General features: G+C 35.8%; 1 protein-coding gene and 1 pseudogene across 1 annotated transcript in view; both read right to left on the bottom strand.

Annotated features, from left to right (window-relative positions):
* Nucleotides 1-23,202, bottom strand: part of RBKS (ribokinase) — a 132,204-nt gene that overhangs the window by 108,427 nt on the left and 575 nt on the right. The gene's annotated exons all lie outside the window — the stretch shown is intronic.
* LOC141504667 (nuclear receptor-binding factor 2 pseudogene) lies at nt 1,897-22,348 on the bottom strand (annotated as a pseudogene).

The following is a 23,202-nucleotide window of genomic DNA, read 5'->3' as shown; positions in this document are numbered from 1 at the left end:
AAATCTGGAGCTGTGGTTCTGAGTTTTATGTACTGAAACCTACTTAATGTTTTTTCCCCCTGGAATCCTGCCTCCTGCAAAATAAACAGGCTTAGTTTCACTGAGTTGAAAAGACATGATCAAGGCATATTAGGTGTGCATCTACAAGTGATGCTGCTGTCATTCAGCATCTGCTTGTAGATAAGGAGTCAGAGCAAAATCTCTATTTTGGCCCTCAGAGGGTCAACAAAAAGGCAAAAGTAATGCTCCATTTTCAGTGCACTAGGAAGTAAAAGTCTAGGGGCACAGGAGAAAATAATGAGGTGGAAGAACTTTATATTTCAGAAGGGAAAACCTACTAGGACAAAAAAAATAATTTCGGAGACAGCGGCTCAAGAGTGTTATGACATCTCATTTTAGGATTAACGACTATATAGGTATGGATAGTTCAAGGATTTATCTGTTTTGGGTTTTTCTACACCTCAAGTTCTGACAAATTAATCTTCTGTTTTAGCAATCTTAAGTTTTAGAAATAGGGATGGGAAATCTTTAGTCTTTGGTTTAATTAAATCTGTTTTATGGGAAGAATGCCAAGTTATTTCTAGGATTGTAAAGATTCAGAGCTCAAGGGGATTTTGGAGATTATTTAATCCAGCTCCCACTTTTAATAAATTAGGAAACTGACCACCAGAGAGGTGAATTGCTCAAGGTCACATGACTAGCAAGATTTTTTTTTACATCTGCAGTGCAAAAAACCACATGCCTTTAAATACCTTGCCAATGATGTTTTATAAAGGCTATAGAATGAATACTAGTGTTCCATGGAAGGCTGTCTATTTTCATTACTCTGCTTTGCTTTTTCCTTCTATTCAATAGGTTTTCATAGGATTATGAAAACATTCAGAGGTGGAAGGGATCTTAGAAACCATCACCTATTCCGAATCTCATTTTGCCAAAGAGAATAAGAAGACCCAGAGAATTCATGAAAGGGCTTGCCTTAGGTCACATAGGTACTAAGCAAGCAGCAGAGCTGGGAACAGAAGCCTTTGACTTCAAATTCACTATTTTTTTTCCTGTATCTGTTTCCTTCTTCAAGTACATGTCTTTTTCTTTAATTTACCAAATGTAGAGCTAAAGTTTAGTTTTACTATCTGATAGGTTTTTGTGCTCCTTATTTTTATTTTAAAAGTTCAGCAGAATGTTTTCTATTCCCCAATCCTCCCAAGTGTCTTTTCATTTGTTTGATTTTTGATATTTTTTTCCCCTGAGGTCCATTTTTTTGATATTGATTAGTTGTTTTCCATAGAAAAAGTTCCCTACCACATAAATGAATAATATTAACAACTCATATTTTCATTAATGTTTTAAGGTTTACAAAGCATTTTACACTACTGACTGATCAATCTTATGGATAGCCTTTTGCAGGTCTAACTTGGTAAGTAGATGGACTTATATGTTGGATCTGAGGAAGGAACTCCCTATTAGAAATGTCAATAAATACCATTTTTGTGGGTTTCTGAAAGGTTTTTTAAGTTTCCAACTGTCCCTTAACAAAAATGTACACATTAGTGACTTAGGTAACACCAAAGGCTTTACTCCCAGTCTTAGGTAGGAGACTGGTATATATGATTGTACTCTGGGATAGAGTAATTCATAATAAGTTGAAAAAGGAGATGGAAGAGGCAATGTCTTTATTGTAAAATTATAGTAAAGATACTTATACCATCTATCTCTTAAGAGTTGTTGTAAACAAAAGTCTTTTGTAAACCTTAAAAGTGCTACAGAACTGTGAGTTATTTTTATTGTTGCATATGGGATATAGAACATAGTAGTATAGTAAATTCATATCCCAGGTCTGACCTTCCACATTCATCAATGAGATGTCCTCTGTGTTCTAGCCTCAATACAGCTGGGGAGACAAAATAAACATATTTCAAACAATTAGAGAATAATTAAGTTCTCAAGTCTATAGTAATGACTATAAATATAGTAGGAGTTCAGAGAGAGAGAGAGAGAGATCAATTTGTACTCAAGCAGATGCTTGTTGGATGAATGTTGAGTGAACGAACAAATGAGAAGGCTTCCTGGAAGAAATGTGATCTGAAGAGAGAAAGGACAGCTTCCCAGTTGGAGAGAAAAATTTGAGCAAAGGCTCAGAGGAGAAAATGAGGTCAGTCTGAGCAGAGGAATTGTAAATCTTTCTCATGGGAGTGGAGGTTGTATGTTGTAGAAGGAGAAAGAGAAAAAAAAGCAGAGAAAAAGAAAAATAGGACTTAAGAGTCAGGCAAATAGAGTTCAATTTCTTGTTCTTCCCTTTAGTGCCTGTGTGACGGTGAACAAATTATTTAATTTCTTGGGGTAGCATTTCCTTTATCTACAAAATTAGACAAGTTGAATTGATTGCCAAGGTCCCTCCCACTGGATCTACAATCTCAAAATAAAAAAAAAAATTTTACTTCAAGAATTTTCCTATGACTGGCTCCAATTCTGTCAACATGAGAATAGTCCAAAACTAGGAATCATTTCAGCATTCTGACATTCCCTATTAATGAGATGTAATAACTCATGATTTTGTTTCTATGGAATGGTGTTGGTTGCCTTTGTCAAGTAGGGTCTAAGTACGTCATGCAGAAATACAGAACTGTCTTTTTACGAAAAATGACAGTTCACATTTATATATTGTTTTAAGGTTTGCAAAGTGCTTTATAGGTGCTATTTCATTTAACATAATAAGCCTATGAAGTAGATGCTATTGTCCTTCTTTTAGAGTTAAGGAAGCTGAGGCAGAGTAAAGTGAGTTGGACAGTGTTAGACACTGTCTAAGGAAGGAATGAAACTCAGATTTTCTTGACTCCAAATCCAGAACACACTATCTGCTATACTAATAATATGGTACTTTTCATTATGATTTTTCAAAGTACTCATACTCTCTCATTTCATTCTTACAAAGACTGTGAAGTAGGTAAACTAGGCAGTATTATCCCTATTTTTCTGATGGGGAAAAATGAAACTCAAAGAAGATAGGCTTATATGGTCTGGGGTAGAGCATTTGATCTTGGTCATATTCACAACTTGGTCATGGAGAAAGCTGAGGTAATGTTGGTAATAACTTTTCTGAGTATTGTGTATAATACTTTTTTCTTCCTGGAAAGTGACTCAATATAGAAATTACTCACATGTAGGAAATTTTTTATATATTTATTTACCTGTTTTTAGAGATACATGGGTGTATACATATACACATGTTAATAGTGAAAACAATTTGCTTCTTAAGTTTGCTTTGCTTAAGGATACATTGTTTAGCTAAGGGAGTCCTTCAGAAAAAAAGACCTCATTAAAATAGCTGTGAGTTCAGCTGATAAATTAGATGACTACTAACATTATTTCTAACTATAGAATTCTAAGAATCTGTGGGTAGGCCACTAATAATGAATTTTTAATACCTAAATCTGGGAATAGATTATATATATACTGATGGGTCAATATGCTATTATTTAACTTTTCATTTATTAATAATCTTCGGGATTATCATAAGACAGAACTTGTTTCAGGAATCATTCATATAGGACACCTAGGTGGTATGATGGATGGAACACCAGCCCTGGAGGCAGGAGGATAAGGAGTTCAAATTTTGCTTCAGATAATTGATACTTACTAGCTATGTGATTCTGGACAAGTCACAACCCAGAATGCCTCACAAAGGAGAATCAATCATGTAAAAATAGTTAAGAAAGTCAAGTTCTGATGCCTAACGATGAGGTTAACTTGATTTCAACATTAAGTATCTGCTACATATGACAGGCATTGTCCTAGGCATTGGGAAACAAACTTATGCAACAGTTCGTGCTTTCAAGAAGCTTCCATTCTTTAATGATATATAATAGAGCTATCATTGGTCTAGATATCAATCTGAACTTTATCAAACCACTGCTGCTATTCAATAGGCTCATATTTCTCATTACTAAATATAGTTTATATACATGTTATATAAATTATTTTATATATATGAACTATTTTTCAGCTGATGTCTTGAATAGGCAAGAAAAGTAGCTAATGAATTAGGGTTCTAGTTATATGATGCAAGATAATCAGCTGCCAGGGCCTAGTAATTATATTTCCACATGTCTCTCTTGTACTTATTTCCTTCTCACCTATACTACATCAATTCTCATCTTAACTACTGTAACAGTTTCTTAGTTTCCTTTCTCTTATTCATTCTTCACACTGCTCTCCAATTATTCTTCCTAATGTACAGCTCCTATGTTCAAAAACTTTCAGTGGTTTCCCACTTCTTGTAAATATAAGCTCCTTATCTTAGCCTTAAAGATCCATGACAATCTGGTTTTAATCTACCTTTTCACTGTTAATAAATGTTTGTTCATCATTTGCTATGTATAAGGTATAGGGCTTAGCACTAGGGAAAAAAGATGAAAAAAATGATCCAGGCTTTGACCTCAAGGGGTGTAATCTTGACTGCAGGGATATGACACATAAACAAGTTGATATATGGTAGGATTTGACAGGACTTCCAAAAGAAAGCCAAAGTTTTCACTCCAATTCCCAACATATTTTCTGCTTTCTAGTCAAACTGGATCCCTTTCCATTCAATGATCTTAATCTATACTCTTCTTCAGCATCTGGGCATTCAGGCAGGCTATTTTTAGGTCTTTCTCACCTTCCCCTACTGCTCTACTCTGGTTCTTTCAGACCCCTGCTCAAGTGCCAATTCTGTGAAGTCTTCCCTGATCCCCCAGTAGAAAGAGAATAATCAATGTCCCTTCATTTTTCCTGGAGCAGCTAACCAATCATTAATGACCATGCAGGTGAACCCCATTAGACTATCACTGATTACTTTTTAAACCACAGGAAATATAAATAAGGTTTTTACAGTGGATTCTTTTTTTTTTTTTTAGTTTTTTTGCAAGGCAACCGGGGTTAAGTGGCTTGCCCAAGGCCACATAGCTAGGTAATTATTAAGTGTCTGAGACTGGATTTGAACCCAGGTACTCCTGACTCCAGGGCCGGTGCTTTATCCACTATGCCACCTAGCCGCCCTACAGTGGATTCTTAAAGACTTTTGGTAGAATATCTTCTAGTGACTTTTGGAAATTTAAGACTAGTATTTGTATTTTCCACTATCTATTGATAAGGCTAAAAATGCAGAAGAATTCAACTTTATTAACATCACAGGCTGGGGACTGAACAAGATTTTAAAATAAAAGTGTGAATTTCTATTTGCAAGTGACATTTTAAAGAGGAGCACATGATGCTTCTGTAGTATTGTCAAAGAAATGGCAGTTGGAATTATTTTTGACCACCAAAATAGCCAATATGAATGTTAAATATTTGAAATCTGAGAAAAAACTACTTTTATTTAGAAAACAAATCAATCAAATAAATAATAAAAATATTTTATCATTTTCTTTAGAACACACATAAGAATGCCCCAAGTCAAATGCAAAGACATGAAACACAAAAAGATCACTTTGGAATATCCATGAAGAGATTTTTAAAATTACCCAAAATGGATTCTAATGCTGTTGCCATACATAGGAAACAGAGTACTACGTAATCTAAATAAATCTTGCTTTTGATGACAAAACCAAAGATTAAATGACCAATTTTACCATATAATATATCTTTAAAAAGTAATTTAAAAGTCATATCCTGATTTGACATAATAAATGCACAAGAAATTTAGTTATATTTAACTCACATTTTTCCTGAAATATCAGTTAATTTGTACAACCTATCCTGAGGAAGATGATTAGAATTAGCAGGATTTGCATTCCTTGTAAGCAGAGACTGTCTAGCTTTTCTGTCTGTATCACCAAAGGTTAGCACAGTGCTTAGTACATAAATTGCTTTTCATTCATTTGTTCATCTCAAGAACTTTGTACTATTATAATTAGAGAATGTATAACTAGACTTTATGTTAAACTCATTTTTACATCAGTGGTTTGTGTACAGTAAGATCAATGACTTAAATGACTTAAAATTAAAATATCAAAGCTAGAATAAAAATGTGGAAAAGAGTGGCCTGAAATGAAAATAATTCCATTCTAACCTAATTAAATGTAGTATTCATGATGAATAATGGGATATGGAAATAAAAGAGAACCCAGACCTAGATGACATTACTGTTATCTAAGAAAAGTCTAACTACTTTTCTCCATAACATGGAGCACATGTTATCTTAGTCAGCTGATACTTGACTTACTAGCCAAAAGAAGTAGCAGACAAGGATAATACCAGTTTAGAACATAAACTCATTTGTAACGTATTACAGAGAAAAAAATGATAGATTATAAATAATGTCACTTTATAAAACTGAGATTAGCAGTAGAGGGTAAAATCATTTTAAAGAGTTTGGAAAGCAGACTAATCAAAGTCATTCCAAGAGCATTTACAGCTGAAATCGAAAGGAAGACAACAAAAAGGAAAAAACATAAGAGATATGCAAAGATCTATATAATCAACTTTTTTTTTTTCAAACTTGGGACTTTCACATCAGAAGATATGCTTAAAGGAGACAGAAATAACAGTTAAGAAGGGAAAGGCGACTAAATTATATTAAGTATACAAAGAAGAGATGTATGATGGAGGGAAAGTAATTGTGAGAGTACTGAAGAAAAATAGAGGGGATGATAGCAATGATGTGGAAAAAATTATGGACCTTCATTGATTCTGGAAAAAGATGACTGGGAGAATACTGAGTTATTAATTTATAAGCCCTTTTCCTCATTTTTTATGAGAACACACACACACACAGACAGATACACCCCCCCAAAAGTTGTCATTGATAAAGCTATTTGTAGGAAACAGAAGGGTTTATAGGCAAAATACCATAATGACATTGCCCTTGTTTATTGATCATAAATAGAAGCATCTGATATGGTAGAATAAAACATGACCCTTATATAATAAGGTGTTTCCCAAGTATATATCAACATTAGTCAAGATTTTTGGAAAGCTAAAACAATTGAGAAAATCTTTGATAATTTTTTCAATTATTAATAACAATCATTTTTATTAAATGAAGCATAAAACAAGATGTATGTTTACCAATGCAATTCACCAAAATTATACTGGAAACCCAGTGTTTTGAACTAAAATGTGACCTCTGACAGATGGCAAAGTTCTCTAGATGATTTTGTCTTTGGGATGACATCATGATGATTGAATCAAATATAGAAACATTGTAGAACCTCCTGAATGAAATTTATAATCACTCAAAGGAATTTGGTCTTACTACTGACACAAGAAAAACCAAATGGTCTGAGTATCTAAAGTGATGAAGTCATAAATCAATTGAAGGCTATATCAAATTTTATAGAAATATAAAATATTTGACATATCAATTTTACAATAAGCAAACTATACGGTAAACACTGGAATAATGAAAGTTAATTTTAAGTTTTCTTAAAATTTGAAACAGAATGACAGTTGGTCAAGTCTTGATTTTATTATATGGCAGCATGATATTCAAAAAGATATGATTTTCACTCTTCCTTCCTCAAAATTTAGTTGACTAACATAGCACACATAGAAAGTAAATATCCAGAGGCTCCAGACAATTTGCAATCTTACATTAGCTGATTTTTGATAATGACGTTATGAAAAATGTTTATGTATTGAGCGATATTCTGTTGTTTTTAATTATTTCTTTAAACTATTTTCTCTTGTTTCACAGAATCCCTATTTTCTAGAATTATAAGATTATTGCAATTCAATGATGTTCTAATCACAAAATAACAGAGACTCAAACAGTAGAAACATTTTAGAGTAGCTTGTATAAGAAATAAGAAAACTGATGAAAAAGGAGAAATATAAAATTTTCAGTGTTACTATATCAATGGTATTTGGTATTCATCCAATCATAAAATAAGAAAGGTACCATCAATGATACACTTAACACTGAAAAATAAGAACAAGAACCAGAGCTTTATTACCCCTTCCTGGGATTACCAATTGCTGCTTGGTTTTTCCCTAGGAACTTCTAGCACTGGGTGCAGACTATCCTTTTGAGTTCAAATTTGGTCTCAGACACTTACTGGCTGAGTGATCCCGGGCAAGTCACTTAACCCTACTTGCCTCAATTTCCTCATCTGTAAAAGAAGTTGAAGAAAATGAAAAATCTTTGCCAAGAAAATCCCAAATGGGGACATGAAGAACTGGACATGACTAAACAAAAACTAGTATGAGGATTTCCAGCTTTCTGAGTCAAGGTTAGTATACTACAATGAACATAAACTATTATTTCTTGCCACAAATGGTTTATTGCATGATTTTACTGTAAAGTGTAATATCTTGTCATCACACAAAATGCCACTAAGGTTCAATTTAAAAGATTTCTCAGGCAGCTTTTGTTCTTACTAGAGTTATAAGGTTGAACTACTTATATAGCTATGCATTTACAAATGCTACTGATAAAGTCTCTGGAACTTATATGCATAATTATGTCACCAACCACATTATGCTCTAGTCACTTCCTTAGTGCTTAAAATTTATCTATTAGCCTTGAAAAGTAATACTTAATGCTGGTGCTCTAATATTCTGCTATTAGGAGAGCACTATAACAATCGATGCTTATAAAACACCAAGCTAGGTTCTAGAAACACAAAGATTAAAAATGACAAATCCCTTCTCTTAAAAATACTTAAATTTTACTGTGGATATGTAGAGAAGAGTGAGAATTTATATACAAAGGATATAATAGGATTAGATTATAAACTATGAACATATAACTCTTGACTGGACAAAAATCACTATTCTGATAGGTGGCACAGAGGCAGAAGTGCTGACCTGGAGTCAGGAAGACATTGGTTCAAATTTCTCTTCAGATGGGAGGAAAGTTAGGTCAGAACAGGATGCTGAATTCACAGAATAAGGAAGTGCTGATGGCTTATTAAGGATAGTTAGGGGCAAACTTAAATGTGAGGCAATGAGAAAGGTTGTGAGTCTGGGAGACTTAAGACAGAGACAAAGACTTAAACTCTGTCTGCCCCAGCAGGGATAAAAATATAAATACCTGCACTTCCTAAGGTTATTGGGAATATGAGGTATTTGCAAAATGCTTTGAAAACCCATATAAAAAGGGGCAGCTACCTGGTACAGTGGATAGAGCACTGGCCCTGGAAACTGGAGGACCTTAGTTCAAATCTAGTGTTGGTCACTTAATACTTACTTAGCTGTGTGACCTTGGGCAATTCACTTAACCCCATTACCTTGCAGAAAAATCAAGCAAAAAACCCTATATAAATGCCAGCTATCATCATTTTTGAGATATTTTTTTAAACAAAATATAATTTTTATTAATTTCTTTCAATTTAATACTGCTAACAGTATTATTCCCATTTATCATTAAAAATAAAGAGATGATTTTGGTATTTTTAAAATGATGCATAACATTTTAATACAGCAAAAATAAAGTTAAAACTTATGATGCACCCTGATGATGTAAACATATAATTTTCTAAAAAGCAGAACCAATAATTTAGTTCCTTTCTTCATAAAATAGATATTTAAACATTTCTCCCAATAGTCTTGAGGTTATCATCATGTTAAGATAAATGCAAAGTAGAACACATGTAGAATAACCTAGGAAGGCATAAAATAACATGCTTTATTAGAAATAATAAATTGTGCCAAAATGCATGCAGTCAATTCATGCCATAAAGTAGCTTTCCAATTCAAGGCTACACTCAGACTCCTGTATTATTTCAATTTTGCATTATCCTTTATGGCATCACAGACTAATTATGACATATAGCATAACTCTGAAGTTGAGAAGGAAAACTACAAGCTGTTTGGAAAAAGTTATCCTGAGTCATTTGGTTTGCATCAGGAGAAATTAAACCCTTGAAGTTAATCAACATTTGCCACCTGGAACATCTGGTGTGCTAAGTTACTTGGCTGTGCTAGATGTTTCACAGTGACCATTCTCTGAGTTGTGGCCAGGTCTCCTCTTATAGTGGTCTATCACCTGCTGATCCTTCACCTGGACTGGATCATCTCTAGCTTCCCGGTTTTCTCTTTTGCTGTGTTAATGATATGATTTCCTCTCTCTTACCACCACTGTTTTAGCCTTTTATGACCTTTCCATTTAACTATTCATAAGTCTTTTCAGAATATCTTTGGGGATCTCAAGAAAGAGGAGCTCTGGGGATGGAAAGAACAAAAGAGGAAGATTGGAAATAGGAATTTCCTTGGCTTTCCCCGTATTTCCTGCAAACTCCTGTCAGGTAATCTTTGAAAAGGGCAGCATTGAGTGGCTAGGTGGTGTAGTGGATAAAGCACCGGCCTTGGAGTCAGGCGTACCTGGGTTCAAATCCGGTCTCAGACACTTAATAATTACCTAGCTGTGTGACCTTGGGCAAGCCACTTAACCCCATTTGCCTTGGAAAAAAAATCTAAAAAAAAAAGGGCAGCAGGTTTCACAATTCAGATTTTTCTACCATCAATATTTACATCAAATTCCTTTTGAAGTGAAGTCTTTTGGAGTTCCTGCTTTTTAGCTTGGAGCTGTTTGTTTTCTCTTAAGCTTTCATCAGTCACAAAAACCTCAATGTTACTTTAGCTTAGCAATCTTCATTGATTCCTCTTTTGTTGTTCTGTCACCTTTTGGGGCTTTGTTGCTTGTATATTGCTCTGTTGGTCTTTCCTCTTCTGAAGGAGCAAAAAAAAAGGATCAGTCCCTGTCAAAGACCCCCTACCCTGCTCTTGAGAGTTTCTCAGGGGCAGGACTAAACTGCTGAGACTCAGGAACACTTCGGCTCTTAGACCCACACTTGGCAGATGGTTTGCACAATGTCAGAAGATGAAGAATTTCATCAAGTCTATTAGGCTTTCCATCTTTCCTGAATAAGTAAGAGTTGTTTCATGTGGCTAATTCCAGTGAAAACTGGGCCTGCTCAGATTGTTTCAGCTTTATGGCTTCAGAAAGATATGCAGCTGCCTTCTGGCAACACAAAATGGCCCCTTCACATTTTCCTGTAGCTAATAAGTAATCTGCTTTCTTTCCTGATGAGGCAGGTTGAGAGGCCTGTACATCACTATCACTTCCATAGATGCTGGAGGAGAGCAGTACTCTGACAGCCTCCTGCTTCCTCCTCCTCTTCAGCCGCTGATGGAATCAGAGCTATTTCTGTTATTGTTAATATTATCATCACTACCTTGCATTTCAGTCAAGCCAGTTTTCTATTCTTCACACTCCATATGCCATCTTCATACCTTTGCACTGACCACCCCACATGTTCATTACCTCCAAGTCACGGAATCCCTCCCTTCCTTTAAAAAGCAGTTTAGCACCACCTCTACATGAAACTTTTCTTAGTCTTCCTAATTGCTAATGCTCACTCTCTCAAACTGCCATGTATTTAACTTTTTATACTGATTTTTACACTTCTCTATATGTGTATATATGTGCATGTATGCATGTATATGTGTACACCCTCCCACACAAACACGTGTGGGAGCGCACACATACAGTGTTTGTTGTCTAAACTCATTAGTGGGAAGTGTTTATTTTTTGTATTTGTATCCCTAGCCCCTAGTACAGAACCTGGCACATAATTAGTGATTAGTAAATACTTGATTCCATGGTCTTTCTTTTTCACAATACATTTTTATTTACTTTGGTTCAGTATGGGGAAATTAAGGAAAACTTTTAACCAAGTTGTCAGACATAGGGGTAAGAATACTGAGAGTACAGCATAGACCAAAAGTGTCAAAACACATGGTTTGTATGTTGCCTGAAGCACTGAGAGCAGCCTGAACCAGATGAAAATGTCATTAGGAAATATTTAACAAAGTAAATAAAATACAACAGAACACATGTTAATATGGTTTTCTAAGTCACTATGTAGTTGACAGAGATCCTTATGCATAGTTTTTAGTACCCTCATTTTTTATTTCAGTTGGACACAAGTGGTGTAGCTTTTAAGAAGATTTGGGTTTAGTAAAGAGAGTATTGGCATTCGTATCAGAAAAACTGATTTCACTTCCAGTTCTGACTTTTTACTAACTATGGGATCCTGAGAACATCATGCACTTTCTCTATGTCTCCTTAGGCTTACTTATAAAATGTAGGTAATAATATGTGTACTATCTATTTCACAAGGTTGTTGTGAAGAAGGTATTATATAGAGTTTAAAGTGTGATATAAATGTGGATAATTATTATCATTACTACTGAGGATGCTATGAGATAGAAGAAGTAGAGGAAACTAACTTGTTAGATTTATTGTTTACACTAAGTCTAATAACTAATGAGTTCTCAAAAGACATCAAAACCTGTTGACTACATTCTTTGAGACAAAGATGAAATTCATAGGACAGTGTTGTATTATTGATGCTACTCTGGCAGCAGTGACTCTTCATTTATTTTTACCCTAAGAGATATTTTGGAGCTGTCCAAGGTGAATTCCTGCATTAGAGGATGTGGGTTATGTGTCAACAAAGTCCAGACTGTGGATGTACCTGTGTGGCAATGCCAGACATATTGATAATTTAAGAAAATGTTTCCCTCAGGTTCACTGGACCACATCCTTCTTGATCTCTGTTGTGCTTGATATTGCTATTTCTTCATAATAGTTACTCTCTCCTCTCCTATTTATCCTTCCAAAATACACCTTTTACTTATTTCTGAACTCTTACCATGAGAGTTCTCAAATTATCAGGCCTCGGCCTTCTTATCTTCCACATTTTCCTTCTATAGTCAAGCTCATTTTCTACCCAGTTTCAATTACTGCCTCAATATAGATTACTTCTAAATCTACATGTTCACTAATTTTTCAGTTCTATACCACATCTTCAGTTGCCTTGCACTTTAAGATAAGTGAGTCCAAATTAATCTTATTTCCCCTAAATTCACTATTTCTGCCTATGTCATTTTTCAGTATCTTGAATATGAAATGCTGGGATTACCATTCACTCTTCCATCTCCCTTACTTCTCATATTCAATTTGTTATCCACATTTTAATTCTACTTTTGCATTCTGTTTTTTTTTTTTTGTTTGTTTTATCGTTTTCCACTGCCACAAGCCTAGGATTCATCTTTTGTAGCCATTCTTTCTCAGGGCAATTGTATGCACACACACACACATACACACACACACAGCCTATACTCATAGATCAGCAAAGCTGCAAAACAAGCACTTGGTTTAATCTATGGAATCTGAAATGGAGTATTACAACCTGAAGCCTGGATTTTACCCTTTGGCACATGCCTTCTCTGATGTTGACTCAATTCTGAGTTTTGACACTTTCTGTTAGGGACTGTTGTGTGTGGGAGCACTGTAAACTATCATCACCTGGCATCCTTGAGCACTAGAGTCTAGTTTTACTAAGTGCTGAGTATTGAAATTTTGGTAAATAAACGGACACCTTGGTATATAGAAAGAAACTGGTCTTGTCTTCCTTGTCTTCTGCTCCTTCAATGCTCGCCTGGGGAAGGTAAGGGAGTCCAGAAAGGGACTCAACAACTTTCTACTTCAGGAGCTACCTCTTCCTTTAATCCTTTTAGCTCTGACTTCTATTTAAATCTAGAGCTTGGTTTCCTTACATCATGATTCTGATTCCAATGCAGGTATTTCTTAGCTGCCTTACCATACCCATAACCAAACTGAGGAAGATTCAATCGGCACAAGGGTTCCAGCTTACTTATATTCCTTTATAGAAATGGATTAGTTGGTTCTACTCTTGTTTCATTGATATCCAATATACAATGATTATATGGCCTCTATTCACAACTGCTATTTATTCCAATTGCTTCCCTTTATGCATAACTATGGGTCATCTCCTGCCTCTTTTACATCTATATCTTGCTTTCTACCAAAACCCAAAGTTCTATACTTGAATCTTATGAATTCCACCTAAACCATCTTAAAAATTTTTCTTATATTAGTCTTCCTAGATATCTGATGTTCCTCTGAGAGACAAAATCTTCTCAGGACCACATCTGTCCTTATGGAGCAATTTGCTTTACTACGTAGTTTGTCATTAGGGTTAAATTTAGCTCATTACCAATGAACTAATAATTCTTTTGAAAGGCTTTAAATTGCCTACTAGTAATTAACTTTTGAGATCAATAAAATGTGGATAAAAGGCAATATTTTTATTTCTCACAAGGAGGAAAAACTTGTTTTTTTAGTGATTGAGAAAATATGACTGGAACAAAGGCTTATTTTAGACTAAAGCACAATGGAGGATATTGCACTATGTTAAAATGATCTCAGACAACAAATCTATAGTTGATTTAAAAGGAGAAAAAAGCAAAACAAAACAAATATGGTCAACTTATCAACTGCTTTGAATCTGAAGTCATCTTAATTAATTTATTCTATATAAAATCTCCTGAGAATTAGGCAGTCATTTTTTTACTCTACATGGATTAAATTTAAAAGCATGGGTAAACAAGTTTTATCTCAATAGCTAGCATTTAAAATTACCAATGTGTAAAAGGACAGCATAATTTTCTGCCTGACATCATAGTTTATTGTCATGGAAATGATTGGCATAAACATAGGTGTGCAGTGAGATAACTATAGAACAACCTTGCCAGTATCAAAGCAGGATATGTACTCTTAAGTAAAATCATGTGTGATTCATTTCACATGAAATAAAATCAATTAAAAGTGACCCATCACATATGAATTCTGTAAATAAGCATGGACATTATATCACATGCCACATAAACTCAAAATAGATATGTAGTCTGATATTCTAATCACAAGAGGAAAAAAATAGAAAAGATCAGGTACTTTTCTAACACCTAAATACATGATAGAGGGAATCATAAAGATGAAATAGTTTGTATTTACTATAAAATTAAAAAGCCATTGCATGAATAAAATGGAATCAGAAAAGTGAGAAAATATTCACTACATATATCAGTCAACAAAGTTCTGATATCCAAAACATACAGAAAATTGAAACAACTACATTATACTAGAAACCATTTCCAAACAGATATATGGCCAAAGGATTTATAGTTTTAAAAACAATTGCAAATCACAAATGACCAGGTGAAAACATGCTCCAAATCACTAATATACAAAATGAAATTGCTGAGTTTTCACTTGAAACTGGATTTTGATAGAGATGATAAAAATGGCAGGGACAAATATGAGTGATTTTATGAACTAATGCAATCAATTACAAAACATACTATATACTTTGATGCAGCAATCATAGTACTGTTTGAATATTATAACCTGAGGAAAGTCAAATACAGAGACACAAGTCCAATATATTTCCAAAATATGTGTAATGGCACTTTTTGTTTCAAGGGAGTGCTCAATAGGTGGGATGTCAAAACAAATGTGATGTATTCATGTTTTGTTTAATAAAAAGGGTATTAAATAAAAAAATATGTATGTCATTTAGGCAAGCATGGAACTTTATGCTCAAAATGCTCCCAAAGATTTAAGTTTGTTTCATTCTTTTTTTCATTGGATTTAATGTGAATAGAGAACTTTTTTTTTTGTTTTTGCTCTTTTAGTTTTTTGCAAGGCAATGGGGTTAAGTGGCTTGCCCAAGGCCACACATCTAGGTAATTATTAAGTATCTGAGGCCTGATTTGAACTCCTGACTCCAGGGCCAGTGCTCTGTCCACTGTGCCACCTAGCTGCCCCCTGAATAGAGAACTTTTAGAGAATATTTGCTGCATTTAGGAAGATACTTGTATTTATTAATTTATTCAGAAAGTGACTATGATGTATAAGGTATTGTGCTAGGTATTAGGAATGAAAAGAAAAAAACAGTACTTGCTCTCAGGGAGTTTACATTTACACTTGTAAAGGGGACTAGCCAATTTGCTCAGTATGCACTATGAATATGTGTAGAATACTAGGGTGAATTGCCCTTGTGTGGGCTTTGGATCATTTGCAGACATTCTGGTTTTGATCTGCTAGCCACACGAAGAAGAGGAGTCTTTAATTAGCTATGCAACTGGAACTGGGGGTGCATTCAAAGGGTACAATTTGATCAGAACACTGAATCTTTTCTTCTTACTTCTTCCAGCCTAGCAGTAAAACAAGAGAGACAATGGAAGTGTCCATGGGCTCTCCCCATCTGAAGCCAATAATGTTTGTTCTTCGTTTTCAAAGATCATGACATCAGGGAGGTGACAAGGACATAAACTGGATGAGTGAGGGGGTTGTGTTAAGTCATCAGCCTCACTTTCTCCTCCAGAGCCATCTGAGTTCAGTGGCCAGATATGAATCAGGACAACTGGAGATGGTTCTGGATGTGAGGCAATCAGGGTTAAGTGACTTGCCCAAGGTCACACAGCCAGTACGAGTCCAGTATGGGAGTCCTGTCCTCCTGACTCCAAGGTCAGTGCTCTATCCATTGCACCACCTGGCTGTCTTACCTGTGGTCAATATATGGCCCATGAATAGAGGTCTCAGCTCTCTGCATTGGTAGCTTGTCTTTTATTTTAGGTGAGGATGGAAATGGAGGTTAAACATTGAAGTCCAGGTTGAGTTTTGCAGACAGTTCAGTATCAATACCCCAAGGAGTAATGAATGAATTTCAGGACCCAGTCTATTGATGGTTGAGATGGGGTTATATTTGGACTTGAACTTGAATGGCTCAATTCTAAGGAGAAACTGGAGTAAGTCTGAACCCAATCTCCCCTAGCCTGAGGTGTTATGGGAAAGGATATATCTCCCTGGTATTGGGGAGGAAGGGGAAATGTTAGTATTTCTGCTCTGATTATATTTTAGAAGTAGCACCCTGTAAAAGTAAATTGATATTGTTATATGAAATTAAGAGACCATTAAGAGTCTGTGTGAGTGAAAATATATAGGAATGGAGGGTTTGAGTCAGATATTGAACATTATAGTTAATTCTAAGGGAAAATGTAGTTTCAGGGTGGGTCAGTGAAGTAAGACTATTTGCTACCAAAAAATAAAATAAAGACAGATATATACAAGGTAATTTGGAAGAGGAGGAGAGATCACTAAAAACTGGGGAGGAGGGGCAGGGGAATCAGGAAAAGCCTCCTGTAGGAGTCTGTCCCTGAAATAAACCTTGAAGGAAGTTAAAAGACTTTAAGAAGCCAAAATGAGGATAAAGGGCATTTCAGTTTGTGCGTGCGTGTGTGTGTGCGCGCGCGCGCGTGCATACATGAGTGGGTAACCTATGGGAAAGGCACAGATGTGGAAAAGCAAGCAGTTCAGTTTGCCTGGATTAGAGAGTACAAGAAGGAATGCATAAAACCAATCTGGAAAGATTGGGAGTCATGTTGTGAAGTCTTTAAATGCCAAACAATGCCAATATTTATTCTAGAAGAAGTCAATGAAATTTTTTGAGGAGAGTAACATAATCAGAACTGAGCATTATAGGGGGCGGCTAGGTGGCGCAGTGGATAAAGCACTGGCCCTAGAGTCAGGAGTATCTGGGTTCAAATCCGGTCTCAGACACTTGATAATTACCTAGCTGTGTGGCCTTTGGCAAGCCACTTAACCCCATTTGCCTTGCAAAAAAACCTAAACAAAAAAAAAGAACTGAGCATTATTGACATCAATTTGCTAGCCATATGGAGAATAGAACTAAGGGGAAGGACTCTGAAGACGGGGAGACAAATTAAGAGGCTACTGCAATTGTCCCAATGAAAGGTTATGAGGATCAGAACTAGGAAGCTTGTGATATGACAGGAAAGAAGCAATCAGTTATAAGCAATGTTCTGGAAATAGAATAATTCAAACTTGGCAACTATATGAAGGAAAATGTACAGGAAGGGATTTTTCTGTGATTTACACCAATGAAGGGAAAGCTCATAGTGCTCTCAAAATCCATCAATCATGAAGAGAGGTGATATTTTTGGGAAAAGACAATTAGGTCCATTTTAGACATAAATTAAAATACAACATTCCTAGGTAAAATACATTTGAAAATATCCAAAAATTAGTTAGTAATGCTAGACCAGATAGGATAAATGAAGTCTATGTAAAATGTCATAATGTTTATAAAGAATGTAAATCTCCTGATTTTTTGAAAATTATCTGCAGAGGTGAGACAGTCAGTGCTACAAATGACCATAACTTAACCATGCTAAAATCTGCAAGGCCACCAACGGGATTATTCTTTATTAGTCATATTAATTAGAAATGAAAAAAGAAAAAAAGTAATATTGAAAACACATTCTATAATGGAACATCAATCGTCAATTTAAACATCAAAATTCCAAAGTAGAATTGATTTAGAACTCAAGCTGAAATGATTTTATTATTGAAATACTTAAAGCAATTTATCATGGGGGTTCTACAAGTTAGGCTTTCCATGTAAGGAAACTCCATGCTGTGGGCACAGTTCCTGAAGACAGTGGCTGATAAGCCACATGAGGTGTACTAAAGAGAACAGTAATGGGAATGCTGTACCTGAACCCAATGTCCCATAATAAATACCCAAGCCTTATCCTTAGACTTATTATCTTAGTTATCAAATATACTACAAATGGAGTATTATTGAGATACTATTATTATTTCTATTTTTCACATTTAATGAAACTGAGATGGTCTGGCTCAAAAAACTAAGTGGGGCAGTTAGGTGGTACAGTGGATGGAGCACTGGCCCAGTGTCAGGAGGATCTGAGTTCAAATCCAATCTTGCACACTTAATAATTACCTGTGTGACTTGGGCAAGCCACTTAACCCTATTGCCTTGCAAAAACCAAAAAATCAAACAAATAAAGAAAAAACCAAACTACTAAATGTCTGAGGCTAGATCTGAACTCAGCTCTATCCCCTGCACAAACACCTGCCAAACAGTTAACCTTCTGTCTAATTAACATTCACTAAATATTTACCATGTTTAAATTTCTGGGGAAGGAGGCAATCTTCCTGGAATTTAAAATTTAAAATTCAAATAAGGCAACTGTTATACAGTTTTTTTTTAGTCCAATCTGATTTTTTGTAACCCTATTTGGGATTTTCTTGGCAAAGATACTGGAGTGGTGTGCCATTTTCTTCTGCAGTTCACTTTACAGAAGAGGAAACTGAAGCAAAAATGGTTAAGTGACTTGATCAAGGTCACACTGTTAGTAAGGGTCTCAGGCAAGACTTGAAGTCAGGAAGTAAGTCTCACTGATTTCAGGCTGGGCACTCTATCCTCTGCCACCTAGTTGCCTAATAAGATATATAAACAAGTAAGAATGATACAGTTATGATAAAGGAAATACTTGAAATGCTCTAATCCCACATATTTCATTACCTCAATGGAAGTGTTAATATTATTGTATATCATATCTGACTTAAATATATATTTATTTGATTTTTAAATGTTTCATTCTGTTTAAATTTTTTTTTAGGTTTTTGCAAGGCAAATGGGGTTAAGTGGCTTGCCCAAGGCCACACAGCTAGGTAATGATTAAGTGTCTGAGGCCAGATTTGAACTCAGGTACTCCTGACTCCAGGGCTGGTGCTCTATCCACTGCACCACCTAGCTGGCCCCATTCCTTTTAAATTGTAAAGATAGGAAACTTCCAGACAACAAGGGTGCTTCAATAGGTACATTCAGTCCAATTCCAACATAGCTACTCAAGCAAATACCTCAATTTTGCATCAGACCAAAAAATGATCAAGAAAACCAGTAAGAACCTCTGAGTGACTTCTACCTGGAATTTTATCCCTGTCCTATCCCCCCCCCAAAAAAAAAATCATCTTGAAGCCTATAGGCAAAACAGTGTCAATTCAGGCAAAGATGTCTCTAGTGTCTCAGTGTGCCTATAATGGATTTGTAGCCCTTAGGGTACTGTGTCAGGAGGGAGTATTGGAGTTTGGGTTAACATAAATTTTTTTTATGCTTGAGCAAAAGTTAGCAAGTTGGTTAGTCCTTTAAGAGACAAGCAAAGAGAGCCAGATACAGTAAGACTTAAAGAGTTTATGTATTAAGACAAGATTCTGCACAAAGATGATTAGCACAATATCATGAAGAATTTTGTTATCACAACATCCTAAAGGTATACACCTCAGTATTTCCTTCAAGGGCTAGGGTTCTGTTCCATGTCTGGGGCATGACAACTTTGACAAAATGCATGAAAATGTTTATTGGGCACAGAGTACATGGAATGGAGAAATTTCTGTTGCTATACAGAATTTGTGATATAATTGCCATTGATACAAAAATGGCACCAAGAGGTATAAAATATCAAATTTTTCAGAGATGTTAGAAAATCATAATATAGCTTTCTTAGGTAGAAATTTAGCATGGAAAAGTATGTTAACTATTTGCTAGCATCACAGCATTTTTCCACTACCTAATATTTCCATGGCATTAAGAGCAGGAATAGGCTGTCTTCAGGAAGCACGAGAGAAACTAGCAATCGACAAGGTGTTCAGAAAAATTCGAGACCTTAAGAGCTCCAGTGAGCACTGTGGCATAGAAGTGCCCAAGGGATCCAGGGTCCATAGCACTATGAATGGAATTTCCATAGAGATTCCTCAAGCCTCAACACTCTGAACCCATCTGGGGCTGGTAGGTAGAGAAAATTGCAAGAACTTAAGTCATTCAGGGTAAGACTAAATAGGGGCCAGCACTCCACTCAAAATCATAGGAGTGGAAGGACCTTGGTCCTCTACATTTCAGAATTTAAAACTAGAGAGAAAAGCAATTTAAAGAAGATAGTGACTGGCTTAAAAACTTTTCGCAGCTTATCTACAGTCTTTCTTGAGGAAAGAATTGGAAGGAGAATAAATGGTTTAGAAAAGTGTTCACCTAATCCAGGTGATGGACTCCCAAAAAACTGGAAGCTATGAAAGAGAAATCAATAACTTTATCAACAAGCAAGAAATATTAGAAAAAAGTCAGGATTTTTAAAAAGTCCATAAGCCATCTGAGAAACAATTGACTTGGATATCAGATCAAGTAGAGATCATTTAATAACTGGGCTTCCAAGTAATCTTACTTCAAATCTCTACTATATTCCAGATAGATATTTCAGGTCAGGGAAACTGATAGGTGAGGTCTTTGTTATACTAACAAAAGATCAAAATGTTCACTGCAAATACAAAATACTACTAATCCACATGATGTAAAAATCATATTGATTGATGATATTGACAAAATGGACATAGGATATTGAAGAAAATTTGAAGCCATGCCATTGGAAAAACTAGTAATATTTATGCTGGAGAAGTACTGGGGTGAACAAGGCAAGGGGGGATAAGAAGAGTCTTTATATAGTTGAAAGGCTACCTCATTCCAGGGCAACTTTAGATCAAAACCCAGAAATTACAGGGAGACAGATTTCTTATGGATATTATGAAAAATCTTCTAACCATTAAGTGGAAGAATGAAGTCATCATTATAGATGACTTTAAATAGAGGCTGGAAGATTCATTAGATAAGATGATTTGGGTAGAATTTGTGTTATACTTTATGTACTTTGAGGTTCCTTTCACTCTTAGATTTTGATTTCTATTTCTTCCAACTCAAGTATCCCATGAATCTTTGTTTTTGCCCTCCCATTTTTAGTTATACATTATAAAGGAGCAACTTACTATGTGTCCCTCTAAGGCTCCAACTTCTTTCCTGGCTTCTTTCATACTACTCCTATATGTTCTTAACTTTTTGCCAAATTGAGCTATTAGCTATCCCCTAACAAGGTTTCTCCATGCAAGGTGTTCATATAATTACTATTCTTGCTCATTTCCTGAATAGAAACCTATTCTTTCAAGGATCAGTTCACCTGTCACAACTCTTGTGAAAGGTACTTTCGTCCTTCCCACTGAAAGTGTTCTTTCTCTGCCCAAGTTTTCCACACTACATCTGAATTACTTTGCCACAGTTACTTATTACTTTGCACTAAACTGAGAATATAGATTTATAGATAGAAGGTATATTATGGGGCATAAAAGCCTAATTTCCTTATTTTTTTCAGGAAAGAAAAATTAAGCCAAATTGGTTGTGCCATGTTGTAGGTCTAAATCTTTGTCCCTACTTCATCTACAGTAGTAGACCTAACTTCTTTGAGGCTTGCTTTTTTCATTTCAACTTCTAGTAAGTATGAAGACTTGCATTAAGAAATGTTTGTTGAATTGTATTAAATTAAGTTGAACGTTTGGCAAAGACTTGTGTTTCCAGCTTCTACAATGACTACCTCAGTGCTTGCCTGTAAAAATTCTTTACCAGGTAAGCTCTTGGGACCTTAAAAGCTCATTCAGTTAAAGAAGTTTCTTTTTTTTAGGTTTTTGCAAGGCAAATATCTTTGGATCATCCATTTAGATCCATAAAAAGGAACTTTTGAGATTATTCAGTGCAATGTTTGTCCTTGAAGAAAACCACATCAGGGAGGTGATGCCATGACAGACACATGAATTGGATTTGAGGGGGGGTGGGGTGCTGTGCTAAGTCACCAGCCTCACTTTCTCCTCCAGAGCCATCTGGGTCCAGTGGCCAGATATGAATCAGAACCACTGGGGAGGGCCCTGGATGAGAGGTAATCAGGATTAAGTGACTTGCCCAAGGTCACCTTAAAGAAGTTTCTTAAGGAGATAATAAGTTTCTTTATTAGTATTGTACTGGATAGGCAGCTAGATGGCACAGTGAATAGAGCACTGGCCTTAGGAATCAGGAAGATGAGAGTTGGAATTCCACCCTGGCACTTGATTCTTACTAGCTGTTTGACCTTGGGCAAGTCACTTAACCCTGATTACCTCTCATCCAGGGCCCTCCCCAGTGGTTCTGATTCATATCTGGCCACTGGACCCATATCCATATCCAATTCATGTGTCTGTCACGGCATCACCTCCCTGACGCGGTTTTCTTCGAGGACAAAGATTATTATTGCACTGAATAATCTCAAAAGTTCGTTTCTGGGGAGCAGCTAGGTGGTGCAGTGGATAGAGCACCAGCCCTGGAGTCAGGAGGTCTTGAGTTCAAATCCGATTTCAGACACTTAATATATGACCTAGCTGCGTGGCCTTGGGCAAGCCACTTAACCCCATTGCCTCGCAAAAGCCTAAAAAAAAAAAGTTCTTTTTTTTATAGATCTAAATGGATGATGCAGAGACATTTACCCCCCCCCCCCTTCTCCATATCACATTTATTGACTATTTTCTTTTGAGAGGCAATGGGGCATAAAGTTAAGGATCTAGGCCTGAATCCTACTTTTTTCAGGACTAATTACTTGTGTGACCCCGGGCAGCCCTTCACCTCTCTGGTAAGGGATGGGGGGGTCTGAGGGCTTTGGGGAGCTCTTTTCCTTTCCAGGGCCGGT

This window comes from Macrotis lagotis, chromosome 1 (assembly GCF_037893015.1).
Source record: "Macrotis lagotis isolate mMagLag1 chromosome 1, bilby.v1.9.chrom.fasta, whole genome shotgun sequence".
Taxonomy (NCBI): Eukaryota; Metazoa; Chordata; class Mammalia; order Peramelemorphia; family Peramelidae; genus Macrotis; species Macrotis lagotis.
Note: the sequence above shows the minus strand (reverse complement) of the source record. Positions and strands in the feature narration are given on the sequence as shown.